The sequence below is a fragment of the Neolamprologus brichardi genome, chromosome 2, assembly GCF_056152115.1.
Source record: "Neolamprologus brichardi isolate AB-2024 chromosome 2, ASM5615211v1, whole genome shotgun sequence".
Lineage (NCBI taxonomy): Eukaryota > Metazoa > Chordata > Actinopteri > Cichliformes > Cichlidae > Neolamprologus > Neolamprologus brichardi.
This window is the reverse complement of record NC_142105.1, coordinates 857,811-871,789: the sequence shown is the minus strand read 5'-3', so window position 1 is coordinate 871,789 and position 13,979 is coordinate 857,811.

Sequence of the window (13,979 nt, the reverse complement as noted above, 5' to 3'; positions counted from 1 at the left end):
GGTTTTGTTGTTTTTGTTTTGTTTTTGCCCGTCCTGTCTCGCAGTGTATCAATCAAGAAAAATAGCCAACACATTTACTTTTCCTAAGAGGAGGGCTTTTGCTATACTTGTCCACTTGGTAGTCATTGCTTATTAGATTTTTATTAGGATTATTTTTATTTTCAGTTATTACACAGGACTGGGGCTGGGAAAGAGAGATAAAAGGAAAAGAGTTAAGGAAGTTAACATAAGGAGAGAAGAGAAAAATAAAGGAGAAGAGGGATAAAGAGAGACGCTGGAAATCTGCTTCATCACCTGCTGAAAATAAACAAAACAAAAGCCCATATGGAAAAGATATATATAAATCTTATAAAGTTTGTATCTGTCTTGTGTGTATGAAAAGCACACAAGAGTGAAAACAGATATAAGATCCATTGAAAAATTATATAAATGAAACTTTGGATACTTTCTAAAACAAAATATGAAAGTAATGAGAAACTGGCCACTTTCATGAGTAAATCATATAAGCCTGATATGATTCACTATATGAAGCAAGCTAGAACTGATGCAAGTCTTTTTTTTCCTATTTCTTTTTCATATGGGACAACACAATAGGAGTGTGGAGCCGTGGTCCTGCCCCCATGTTGTTGGAGAGAGAAATAACATCATGGAAGAGACATAAAGTGAGTAAAAAACGTCCTAAATGCATTTAGAGTTTATTTAGAACTACAAATTAAATTTCTTTTAGCAATTATTGTTTTTTTTAATGTCACAATTCTAACCCTGCTCCTTTATCTGGGCTTGGACCGGCAAAAGTGACCCGAAATAGGCACTCTGGTGGAGTTACTCTGTGTGTGTGTTTATAAGTAGTTTTAAACCTTGTGATCCACAAAACAGCATAAGAGTAAAAGAGTAAAAGAAGAACTGACTGCGTTACAGCACCCGCTGCTTGTTGAGAGTAAAAGCGATATGCGCTTTCACGTCTTTTTTTAGCGACTTTTTTTAGAAAAAAAGTCGCTAGGGGGTCTGAAAACTCGCTAAATATAGCGACAAAGTCGCTAAGTTGGCAACACTGGCACCAACACCCCCGGAGTCAGAATCTGTCCCCAGACCCAGGAGATGGTTCCCTGTGCTCTGGGGTGGAGACAAGCAGACTGGCCCAGTCCCCATTCCAGACCCCGACCATGCTGAGCTGGGATCAGCATTCTCAGCTTTAGCTGAGTTTTGGCTAGCTTAGTGTTAGCATGTTTTCTGTGCAGGTGCTTGTGCTAGCAGCATAGTGCAGTTGTTTCTGTCCTGGATGCAGCTGGCACCATTACACTTGTCCTTTTGTGCAATAAAAATAAAAGTAATGTCTATATCAACACTGTATACGGCCTTACTATTTTGGTCCACTGACAACTGAAATCAGCTGATTGTAGTGTAAGTACCGATCAGCAGGATTCCAAGGAATTCGACTACTAGGAACCGAGAACTGGTTCTCGATTCCCATCCATAGCGGGTCTGTTACACACTGTGTGATATCCAGTTGCCTGATCTCTGAGAGCTTGAATCTTTCCTTTTCAAAGGAAGTGCCACATTATAAAATGTAAAGATATCCATTGTATTTTTGCCACACTTAGAAATTCGACATAGATTTGGGATCTCAAGATTCAGAAAACACAGAAGGCACACAACTGAGAAAAGCCCAACCTGTGACATCAGATAGATGGATAAACAAACTGACTGCAAATCAACATGCCTTTACCTTTAGTAGTTCCCTGTAACCTGAGATTATTCATTATCTGGTTCCTCCTTTTGCAGTTGTGCTCATGAATACAATTGAAGGAGGTTAATTAGATTGTAATAATTTCATCCCTCTGAAGTCAGATGTTAAATTTGGGTTGAAGAAAGACGAAACATTAAATCACTGATACAGCTTGTTATATTATGGCAACACGTGGACCAAAAACAAAGCAAAAAGCTTTAAAAGGCAGACTACGTTTAAGTTTTATTTTTATGTTAAAGCTAAGCGTGTGGTGAATGAAGGCCAGCAGGAGTTTGTGTGTTGGGTGCTTTTGTGCTACACTTCTGTCAGTTTGGTCGAGCGGCCATGGAGCCAAAGTAAGAACCAAAGAAGCGAGATGACCTTTTTAGAAATTTATTAAAGCACACCTTGATCCTGAAAACACTCCACATCACCATCCTGCTGCCCTCGGACTGAATGGAACAGGCAGGTTAAATAACCTCACAGGATATTCCACAAACTGAACTCAGGACTATAGATGCTACCAAAAAAAGTTACATAATAACACATTAATATTTATAAAACAGTGACACTATTTACATCTCACCCCACATTTAAAACAATAACCCACATTAATCCTATTATGAATAAAAAAATTTCCATGCCGCAAACTGTTTGCGGGTCCTGGGGCATAATTTTCCCCACTAACAAATCCAGAACCAGGAAGCAGCAGAAGTGAGTAAAAGGCTGTAAAATGATTGAAAGTTTTTCTGGCACAACTTCACCTATTTCAAAGGTGCATGGAGAAGACAAAGATCTGATGACATGAAGACTCCAGCGACACTTCAAGTAATCGGGAAGAACTTTATTAAGTGACCAACACGTTTGTGGTCTTCATCAGGGTCATTCAAGAGGCTGAAAAACTATTTTTTTCAACAACTATCATTTATACTTGCTAACATGCATATTATTTAACCAACAGAATTTGTGGCTAATCTTTTTGTGCTTGTATCTTGCAGGAGAATGCTGTAGCGACAAGGCAAAATCTGACGCAGAGTGAGACAAGCGCAATTCAATTCAATTCAATTTTATTTATATAGCGGCAAATCACAACAAAAGTCGCCTGTATCATAGATACAGAGAAAAACCCAACAATCATATGGCTCCCTATGAGCAGCACTTTGGCGACAGTGGGAAGGAAAAACTCCCTTTTAACAGGAAGAAACCTCCAGCAGAACTATATCTATACTATATGCTTTAGCAAAAAGGAAAGTTTGAAGCCTAATCTTGAAAGTAGAGATAGTGTCTGTCTCCTGAATCCAAACTGGAAGCTGGTTCCACAGAAGAGGGGCCTGAAAACTGAAGGCTCTGCCTCCCATTCTACTTTTAAATACTCTAGGAACAACAAGTAGGCCTGCAGAGCGGGAGCGAAGTGCTCTAATAGGGTGATATGGTACTACAAGGTCATTAAGATAAGATGGGGCCTGATTATTTAAGACCTTGTATGTGAGGAGCAGGATTTTGAATTCTGGATTTAACAGGAAGCCAAAACAGGAGAAATCTGCTCTCTCTTTCTAGTCCATGTCAGGACTCTTGCTTGCAGCATTTTGGATTAGCTGAAGGCTTTTCAGGGAGTTTTTAGGACATCCTGATAATAATGAATTACAGTCGTCCAGCCTGGAAGTAATAAATGCATAAACTAGTTTTTCAGCGTCACTCTGAGACAGGATATTTCTAACTTTAGAGATGTTGCACAAATGGAAGAAAGCAGTCTTACATATTTGTTTAATATGTGCGTTGAAGGACATATCCTGGTCAAAAATGACTCCAAGGTTCCTCACAGTGTTACTGGAGGCCAAGGTAATGCCATCCAGAGTAAGAATCTGGTTAGATACCATATTTCTAAGCTTTTCAGGACCGAGTACAATGACCTCAGTTTTATCTGAGTTAAGAAGCAGAAAGTTAGCGGCCATCCAGGTCTTTATGTCTTTAAGACATTCCTGCAGTTTAACTAATTGGTGTGTGTTATCTGGCTTCATGGACAGATAGAGCTGGGTGTCATCTGCATAGCAGTGAAAATGTATGCTATGTCTTCTAATGATGCTGCCTAGGGGAAGCAGGTATAATGTAAACAGAATTGGTCCTAGCATGAAGCTCACAGGGGGTCTCTGGAAATGGGTCATGGTTCAAGTGGTTAGCGTAGGACGTGACTGTGAATGAACAGAGATGAACAGCCTAAACTGCAAAGGTGAGTAGATGATCCAGAGAAAACTAGAGACATAAGACAGCAAAATTAGCAAAGCAAAAATACAATGACTTCTCATAAAACATGAATGGACTAGCACTAACGGAGGTTAGCAGATGTTGTGGCAAAGACTCATTGAGATAGTCTTAAATACAGCCAACTGGATGCCCATCAGGTGTGGAGAATGGGCAGGCTGATGAGGCCTTCAGTCAGGAGATCTCCCAGTTAACCTTCGCATTTCAAGTCGCTCCATCTAGCTCCCTCTAAATACTATCATTCACCGCTAAGCAGAAAATGTCCGCAGCTCATGGTTGGACCACAGGGTGGGTTTTTTGCACCCGTTTCTATAACTGCGGGTTGATTGTCATGACGAAATCGCTCTTATGACGAGTGATGCTACTGACTGCCCAATCGGGGGCATGCAGTCTGTTGGTGTCAGGTGGATTGACTCAGCTCGCTTGAAGCCCGGACCGAGTAGGTTTTTTAGTACCTGGCACCAGGTTAAGGTTACTTCATCTATACCATAGGTAAATTTGCTTTACAGAACAAATGATAGCATTTACTACCAGGTGGGGAAAAACTGAGCAATATGAGTGGAGTAGGTACTCCTGGGAACGAGCGATTAGTGTAAGAAAATATATAGAATGATTTATTGCTTATTGAAGATGCTGTTACTGCACCTGCCCATGATAATATTTATTTATTTGTTTGAAGAAGTGTTTTTCTTTAGGATGCAGGGAGCCGTTCAAAATGGTCTCTGGCCACTTCTAACTTTATGTTTTCACGTGTTTTCTAGACTGTAGGTGATCCTGTAACCGTTAACTGATTCATCTGAGAGACTATTGCTTCTCATTTAAACTATTTGTTGTGCAATGACAGAATTCACTGAAATCGAACCATCAGAATACTCAAATGCTGGTTTTCTGCTGTATTTTGTTTCTAAGTCTTTGTCTTCTTCAGGTTTGGCCTTAAATCACTCCACCAATCCAGCACCGCCGATGTTAAATCATCATGAAGTATATTTTGGTCTTAACCATATTGTATTTTAATCAACTGTCCCTAATGAAACATGACTGACTCCGGCGATAATGAGGTCATTAAATGAACCAATCCAGTTTCTCTCTAATCCCATGACAGCCGATCATGTGAGTGAGGGAGTAATGGGTTACTGCAACAGGCCTCTGCAGTAAACCATGCACACATTAAAGGCCACAGTCATTACGGTGCTGCTTTTAGAGCAGCAAACATATAACTAATAATATTAACAGCTTATGATGATGCTTATGATGATGCTGAATACAGGATAAACAATTCAATTTATATAATTTTGTCTCAGCCAAAAACCATTTGGATGTAAAAACACGAGTGTGTGGCTGGATTAAGATGCAGGCTCTGAAACAGTGACAGACATGGAGACAGTTTGGCACCACACAACATCTCATTTCATGGCTTGGCCTGAAAAACGCGACAGAAAAAGTTAATGTGTGAAAACTCAGCCTTTCCCACCTCACAGGAGTGTTTGCTTGTGTATGTATTTTGAAATGTTTAACACGCCATACGACAAATGTAAACTGGACACTCTTTGGAGGTGGCAGAGGGAAGGAGAGCACGGAGAGCAATGAAGTTAATGCATGTTTATGTGTCTCAGTCAGACTAGATGGGCTGAGGGATAGAGAGCATCAGGGTATAGTAGTAGTAGTAGTAGTAGTAGTATCTTTATTTCAGACATATACAAACAAAAAACAAACAAACAATATATACACAAGTACACATACTTGCATTTACTCTGTGTACACACACGTATGTGCTCAGATAATACAAAGAAAAGAAAATAAAAAAATATATCAAATAAAAATAAATAAATAAATAAATCAAACAGAGTCTCAATTACATGAAATGACAATTATTAGGTCTGAAATGGAGTAGGAAGAAGTATAACATACTTATTAATCCCTACCCCATGCTTAACGTTCTATTGAATCCCACTATTCACCTAATTCCCATCATCACTTACCCCACACAATAAACAAGGAGAACATGTATAAACATAGCTACAGTGATAGATATAATTTAGATACAATTTAGCATAGTTATATATACAATGGGTGATCAACTTTATCAGTTTCATATTCTTCCAAAATCAGTTTTCGAAACATCTTTATAAACTGACTAATGCTTGAACATTGCTGTAGGTCCACAGTAAAACTGTTCCACAGTTTTACCCCATAAATAGTAACACAAAAGGTTTTAACCTGTGTCCGTGCTTTAAGAGTCTTCAGATTGAATTTTCCCCTCAATGCATAGTCCCCGTCTCTGTCAAAAAACATCCTCTGTACATTTCCTGGTAACATATTGTATCTGGCTTTGTACATAATTTTTGCAGTTTTATATTTTATAAGATCCATAAACTTCAGAATTTTTAATTTCAAGAACATGATGTTAGTGTGGTCTCTAAATCCTGCTTTAGTAATAATCCTGATTGCTTTTTTCTGAGTTCTACATAGTGGTTGAAGTGAAGTTTTGTATGTATTTCCCCAGATTTCCACACAGTATTCTAAATATGGCAATATAAGTGAACAGTAAAGTACCCGGAGTGATTTGGAAGGCAAAAAATGTTTAACTTTACTCAGTACAGAGATGCTTCTTGACAGTTTAGCTTAGTATATGCTTTATGTGAGGTTTCCAGCAGATTTTGTTATCTATTATCACACCCAGAAATTTTGTTTCAGAAACTTGCTCTACTTCAACATTGTTTATTAACAATTTTGCTCCAGCATCTTTTTTACAATTTCCAAATAACATAAACGTAGTTTTTTTCAAATTTAGTGATAACTTGTTTCTGTCAAACCATGTTTTTAGTTTAATCATTTCTTGTGTGACCATTTCCAAAAGATGCTGTGAATTCTCTCCAGCACAAAAAATATTTGTATCATCTGCAAATAAAATAAACTGCAATATATCAGATGTTTTACATATATCAATGATATAGAGGATAAACAGCTTTGGTCCCAATACTGACCCCTGTGGACCTCCGCAAACAATGTCCAGGCACTCTGATTGATATTCACCAATCTTCACAAATTGTTGCCTGTCTCTCAAATAACTTCTGACCCACTCTAGCACCACTCCTCTAATACCATAGTACTCCAGTTTATGAAGTAATATTTCATGGTTAATTGTGTCAAAAGCTTTTTTTAGATCAATGAACACACTAACTGTGCATTGTCTTTGATCTATATTGTTGGTGATATTTTCAATTAGTTCCATTAATGCCATAGATGTTGATCTATTTGGTCTGAAACCATACTGACTGTCCATTATTATTTTGTGTTTATCTATAAATTTGTAAAGTCTATTAATGAAAACTTTTTCCAGTATTTTTGAAAATTGTGAAAGTAGAGAAACAGGCCTGTAATTTGTGAATTGGTGTCTATCTCCATTTTTAAACAGTGGTATTACTTTAGCTGTTTTCATTTGTGTTGGGAATGCACCAGTTTGTAGAGACAAATTGCAAATGTGTGTTAAGGGTTTGGAGATGCCACTGATCACTTTCTTAACGATTTCCATGTCAATGTCATCAGAGTCTGTAGAATTTTTTGTTTGTGATTTCCCAACAATATCAATGATTTCCTTTTCTTCTACCACCGTTAAAAACATTGAATGAGGATTACAGTCAATGAGTTTAGTTTCTTTCTCTGCAGAATCTGTTATATTAGGAATTGTATCAGCCAAATCTGGCCCAACACTTACAAAGAATTTATTGAACTCATTAACCACCTATATATATACTGTAGTATATATATATACTATATATATACTACAGTACTGGTATACATACCAAATGCAGGCACTGTAGATGCAGTAAACAGCCCCCCCATCTCTCTCAAGCCCCACAGAGCCCTCGTCAGCTTGCTGTTTTCTCGTTGACACCTCTGCTGACCCTGTCAGACCCAACCCATCAGTTTTTTAAGTGAGATGTTTATTAATTAAAAGTTTAGTCCTTAACATTTTGAAATTATAGCAAGTATTGATCATGTTGATGAGATAGAGGTCTCAGAAAGCTCGTGTATGAATCAAAGGACGTTATAGGGCTAAATGAAAAGCCCCTTTGGGCAGGTTGAGGCCTGGGCATCCACACAGGGGCTACAGGCTGTAAGCTGTTCTCTGTGGAGTAGCTATGACAGGCAGTGAGCCTCTCCTCAGACCCAGGCTGTCTGGATCCATCACCATGTCCACACTCTGCTCCTTTCCCCTCTTTTTCTCCATTTCTCTTCATACATCTTTTTTCCCCCCCTCACTCTTTCTTCTTCACTTCACGCCTATTTCCACGTGTGCCCCCGCTCCCTCATTTCCTCCTTTCCTTGCTCATCTTCTTTGATTTTGTTTCGCTCTCTGCCGCCTCCCAATTGTCGTTCTCATTTTCTCTTGTTGCCTCTGACATGTTCACAATGAAGCGATGTGGATGTTATTGTGTGGGTGTTGGAGCCCCATCTGCACCCCATTAGGCTTAAAGGCAGGCTTTTTGTAGCAGCGGTAGGTGGGAATCAGTGTGGCAATGACCCCTGTCAGCAGGAATTAGGAGGACAGAGTATTGTAAACAGTTTCAGAAAGGAAGGGAATCCACTAACTGGTGATTTAGCACTTGGAAATCAGACCCATGCACTGGCCTGCTGATATTTCAGGGTTGTATTGTAAAGCCTCAAATTGAGCATCAGAATAAGGAAAAATGTGATTTATGTGCCTATGAACATGGTGTGGTTGACTCAGAAACCAGTCTTGTTATCATCTATCGTCCACCTGGGCCTTACACACAGTTTCTGATTTCTCAGACTTTATATCTGATTTAGTTCTGAGCTCAGATAAAATAATTATTGTGGGTGATTTTAACATCCATGTAGATGCTAAAAATGACTCAACATGGCATTTAATCTGTTATTAGACTCAATTGGCTTCTCTCAAAATGTAAAAGAACCCACCCACCACTTTAATCACACTCTAGATCTTGTTTTAACATATGGCATAGAAACTGAACATTTAACAGTGTTTCCTGTCTGATCATTTCCTGATAACATGTCTGTGAAGGTTCTCAGTCATCCAGGTCGTCGTAGTCAAAGGAGCAAAGAAAAGCGTCTGGACTTCTTTAAGTTACTTGAAGACGTTTCACCTTCATCCGAGAAGCTTCTTCAGTTCTAAGGTCAAATGGTGGAGAGTCCCAGATTTAAACCTAGTGGGAGTTTCCCCCCACAGAGGGACAAAGGACCCCCTGATGATCCTCTAATCGCCTGAGCCAAGGTGTAGAACTGGGTGTGGGTCCCAATCAGCCAGAGTTTCGGGTGAGTTCATTGTGAAACCTGGCCCCACCCTATCATGTGATTTCCTGAGGTCAGATGGCCCAGGGTGTGAGTGGGCGTTAAGGCGTCTGGGGAGGAACTCAAAACTGGATTATAGATGGCAGAGAGTTGGTGTCGTAAACCACCGCCTCTGTTCAAAGATGGTCGTCACAGTGGACATAGATGCTTCTTTCACTCCTCTTTCAAACCATCTGTCCTCTCTGTGCAAAATGTGAACATTGGCATCCTCAAAGAGTGACCTTTGACCTTTAGATGCAGATGGACAGCTGAGTCTTGTCCTGTGGAGGTGGCTCTTCTGTGTTGTGCCATGCGCTTGTGAAGTGGCTGTTTGGTCTCTCCAATGTAGAGGTCTGGGCATTCCTCGCTGCTGTACAGCAAACACCACATTGTTAAGTTTGTGTTTTGGCGTTTTGTCTTTGTGATGAACCAGTTTTTGTCTGAGTGTGTTGCTGGGTCTGAAATGCACCGAGATGTCGTGCTTGGAGAAAACTCTCTGATACACCGGCTACATAGGGGATGTTGTTGCGTCTGTCCTTCTTATCCTCCCTCAATTTCCACTTCCTCCATGTAAAGGTTATAATAGGTGACACGGAGAGCCCATGGCATGTTTTTGTCTATAGAAACCCTCATTGTATTTAAAGTATGTGGTGGTAATGCAGAGGTCTAACAGTGTGCAAATTAGGGCTGGGACAACGCGGCGACGTAATCGATTACGTTGACGTAAAAAAAACTGCGTCAATGCGTCGTCACTTTCAAAAAAAGACATGGCGGCAGCGAGTAGCGGCAACATGAGTGAGGCAGTCGCAGTCGACTTAAAGCACTTCACCCGAACACGCACTTCTACAGTATGGGGATATTTGAACCGAAAAGGAAGTGATTCAGTCGTTTGCCGGTGTTGTGCCAAAAAGCGATTTACAATGTTTCTGTGTATTTTTTCTGTGTAATATCTTTACTTATGTTCGTAAACAGACTTTGGTGAACAGGGTTTACAAAGGGGTTACATATAGAAATAAAAAATTATCTGTTTTTCAAGTATCTTTACAGCTCTGTGTTATTGTACTTACATTATAACCAATCCGCTCCTTTATCCCCACTTAAAATATTTATACAGAACTATCGTAATATTTGCTGCCAGTTCTGCTGTCCTGTTGGGCAACTTACTCTTACAAAATACATTTTTAATGTTAATGAGATTTTTTGAACTGCATAAATAAAGGTTATATAAAAGTCACTGCCAACAACTGATTGCGGCTTCTACCCTGTTACACGAATGTTGTTTGTGGCTCAAGATGACTTTATGTCATCCATAAGCGATGCATTTGACATATGTTTAACATATTATAGCCCAACAAGTTACTTATATACGAGCAATCCGTTTTTGGCAAATACCGGAAATCAGTTTTTGGCAGACAATCACTTTTTGGCACAACACCGGCTTTGTGAGGTGGCCTATCATAAAAGCACGACGGCTATGCACCAGCACCCCAAACGACGGCATCCAGGAGCAGCTTCTGCAAAGGACAAACCACCGTAAGTTTTCAACTTTTTCACTAACGCTGGTTTTTACCCTTTAATTCATCCAGACCCCCTCTCCCCTAGACACACTCACTCATAGACAGAGATAAACACCCAACCTCCATAAATGCAAAACTAATTTAAGCTGCTTAGCAGTAACATACAGCAGCTGCTGTTTAGTTGTTTTTTTGTTTGTGGCCCATGCTGGCAGAATGAGTCTGAACGCGTGCAGGCTGATTATCAGAATCGGTGAAAGACGAAAATGTGAGACAGCGAATTGGCCGCAGAAAAAATGTTAACTAGGATAATGCACCACCTGCTAAACGTAGCCGTCGTGGACACTGTTACAACATTGTTAAAGTGCTTGCAAAAGCAAAATGACAACGAACTCTTGATTTGTCAAGTTTAATGTGTTTCATCCTATTTGAATGCTGTTTTTATTCTCCAGCTTGATCTTAGAGGTCAAAGTTAGGCCATCTATGGCTAGAAAGCAGTGCAGCAGTAAAGGTGCCATCAGCTATGGCTGTTTAAACGCTATTTTTTGACGTTATTTTTTGCAGCCATCATATCATACTGTATATTCAACATTGGTGATTATCATTAATCTCTTACTATGAAAGCACATGGCATAACAGTAAGGCACATACATGGTTTATATATTTATATAATATAATATAACAACCAGATCCTTATCAAATTATTTTGATATTATGCTTTCCATATAATCATTTTGTAATTATTCGACTTCATCTGTGTGCTGTGTGTGATTTATGATTTCAGGAACAAACAGAAAAGTCTGGAGGACTACCGTCAGAGAAGAAGTACACCATGCACCCCCCAGGAGGCGGCTGTACTTACCGAGAGCGTCTTATCTATGATTTTAAAAGACATGAGACCACTTGCTGTGGGTGAGGGATCCAAAGAAATGCTGACCACTTTCCAACCAGGTTACACTCTGCCGTCTAGGCCTCATTGTACAAGCATGATGGAGAGAAAGTTTGAAACTTCAGTGGAGAAACTAAGGAATGAACTAAAAAAGGCCACATCCAAAATCTGCCTTACCACTGACGCTTGGACAAGTCTGGTCACAGAGTCCTACTGAGGGGTAACTTGTCATTTCATTATTTGTTCAAAGACGCCATTGCTGCTGTTTGTATATTATTAATTTTTTGCTATGATTTCCTTTGTTATATTTGTTTTGCACAACATTTAATTTTAAGATTGTAGTACAATGTTATTGTGGATTTTGTTTGGTGAATGAAGAGCACTTTTTGGCAGAAAGCAAAGTGAATGTTACATTGTTGCTGTTTATTTGAAATGTTTTGTTAACTTTTCCTTAATTTTATATGTTTGCACATTTCATTTCTTGTTAAATCTCTATTGTATTGATTGTACGACCTCTACAACTTTATTTTGCAATTTTTTTTATTAAAAGGTCTTCAAATGAAGAAATTTGTGTTTTTCATTGATATACATAAATTAGTAAATGTGAAATTGCTATACAAGTCAAATAATGGGGAAAAAATCGTTAATTGAATCGAATCGAAATCGAATCGGATTGAAAAATTAATCGTTAGATTCATCGATTAGGAAAATAATCGTTTTGCCCAGCCCTGCAAATCTGATTGGGATAAGGATGGTTCTTTTTTTTTCCCCCCTCTTTATTTATAGAGTTTTGCACATGTAATTTGACATATCAGGCCCAATACAGCAAGCACTAACTGATATAGACATATATCAAAACAAATTAGGCCATTAAGATTCGGATGATAACAATAAAACAGAAAAAAGAAAGAGAAAAAAAAAAAACAAAACAAACAAAAAAAATAATAATAATTTAAAAAAAAAATCAACTCCCTCCCAAAACCATAACAAAAGGGAACCCTGTGGTACAAAAGTTTAATCTGTTGTAAGTGTTTTCAATGAGTTAAAGTAAATGATAAAAGGCTGCCACATCTGTGAGAACTTATTAACATTTTCTCTGAGTCTAAATTTTATTTTCTCCAATTTTAAGAAGAACATAACATCTTCCAGCCAACGTGATCGGGCTGGAGGGTGAGGAGCTTTCCAGGACAGCAAAATTCGACGCCGTGCCAGCAGTGAAGTGAAAGCGATAATATCCAGTTGCTTACGACTAAGGTTCAGGGTGGCGTCCTCAGAAACACCAAAAATGGCAACTAATGGACATGGTTTGAGAGTAACGCTCAAAACATGAGAGAGCACTTCAGAGTAAAAAGTCCAGTATAATTGAAGTGACGGGCAGGCAAAAAACATATGAGTTAGATCACAGGGATTGTTCTGTTTTCTAAGTTCTGTTCTCTGAGTTTATACTCCAAGAAAAGAAAGGTATCGTTACCTGACAGTAAACAAACTCAAGCTAAGGAGAAGCAGAGCGACAAACAGAACAACACTGTCATCCCTCATGTCAGCGGTCCCCACAGCGGCCACAGACCGGTACCGGTTCGCGAGAGTTGAGGCTGTGGTGTGAAGTTGATGGTTTTCAGGGTTTTCATCATTAACTCGGTTTCCCTGGGTCTTTCCCGTGTTGTAGTTGTGTGTTTGAAAGAAACATTTACGCGTTACCATGGTGACCAGAGAGCATTAAGGGGCAGAGAGGAGGATAATGCTCTCAATGTTGTTGGCGCGTTTCAGGAGGACGCTGCTAATAAAGTTACATAATTACACAGTGAGTTCGTGTTTATTATTATATTTACAAAATACCACCTTTTTGTCTTGGTCATATCATTTTATTTTGTTGTATTTATCCGTAACACCTTAAAGGCTGGTCTGTGAAAATATTGTCTGACAATAAATCGGTCCGTGGAGCAAAAAAGGTCGGGGACCGCTGCCTTATGTAGCAGGTTGATCAGAGAAACTGGTTACAGTGAAGAGGATCCCAGACCTCTGTCATGCAAGTTGAGTCACAAGTCATGTAGTCCAAATAGATTTCCTTTGTCAGATTTATTGTGATGTTTGAATCCCAAAGTCTTTATCTCCCATGGCTGAGGAGGAGGAAAAAGCACCAGGAGGGTGTTTTGCACTCACAAAAGACCCAGCACGGGTGTTCTTTCCTGGCCAAAACAACACCTTCACATCCCAGGTACTACTGCCCGAGGACAAAGAGTCTTCTGGTGACATTATCACAGCACAAAGGGGCATGCTG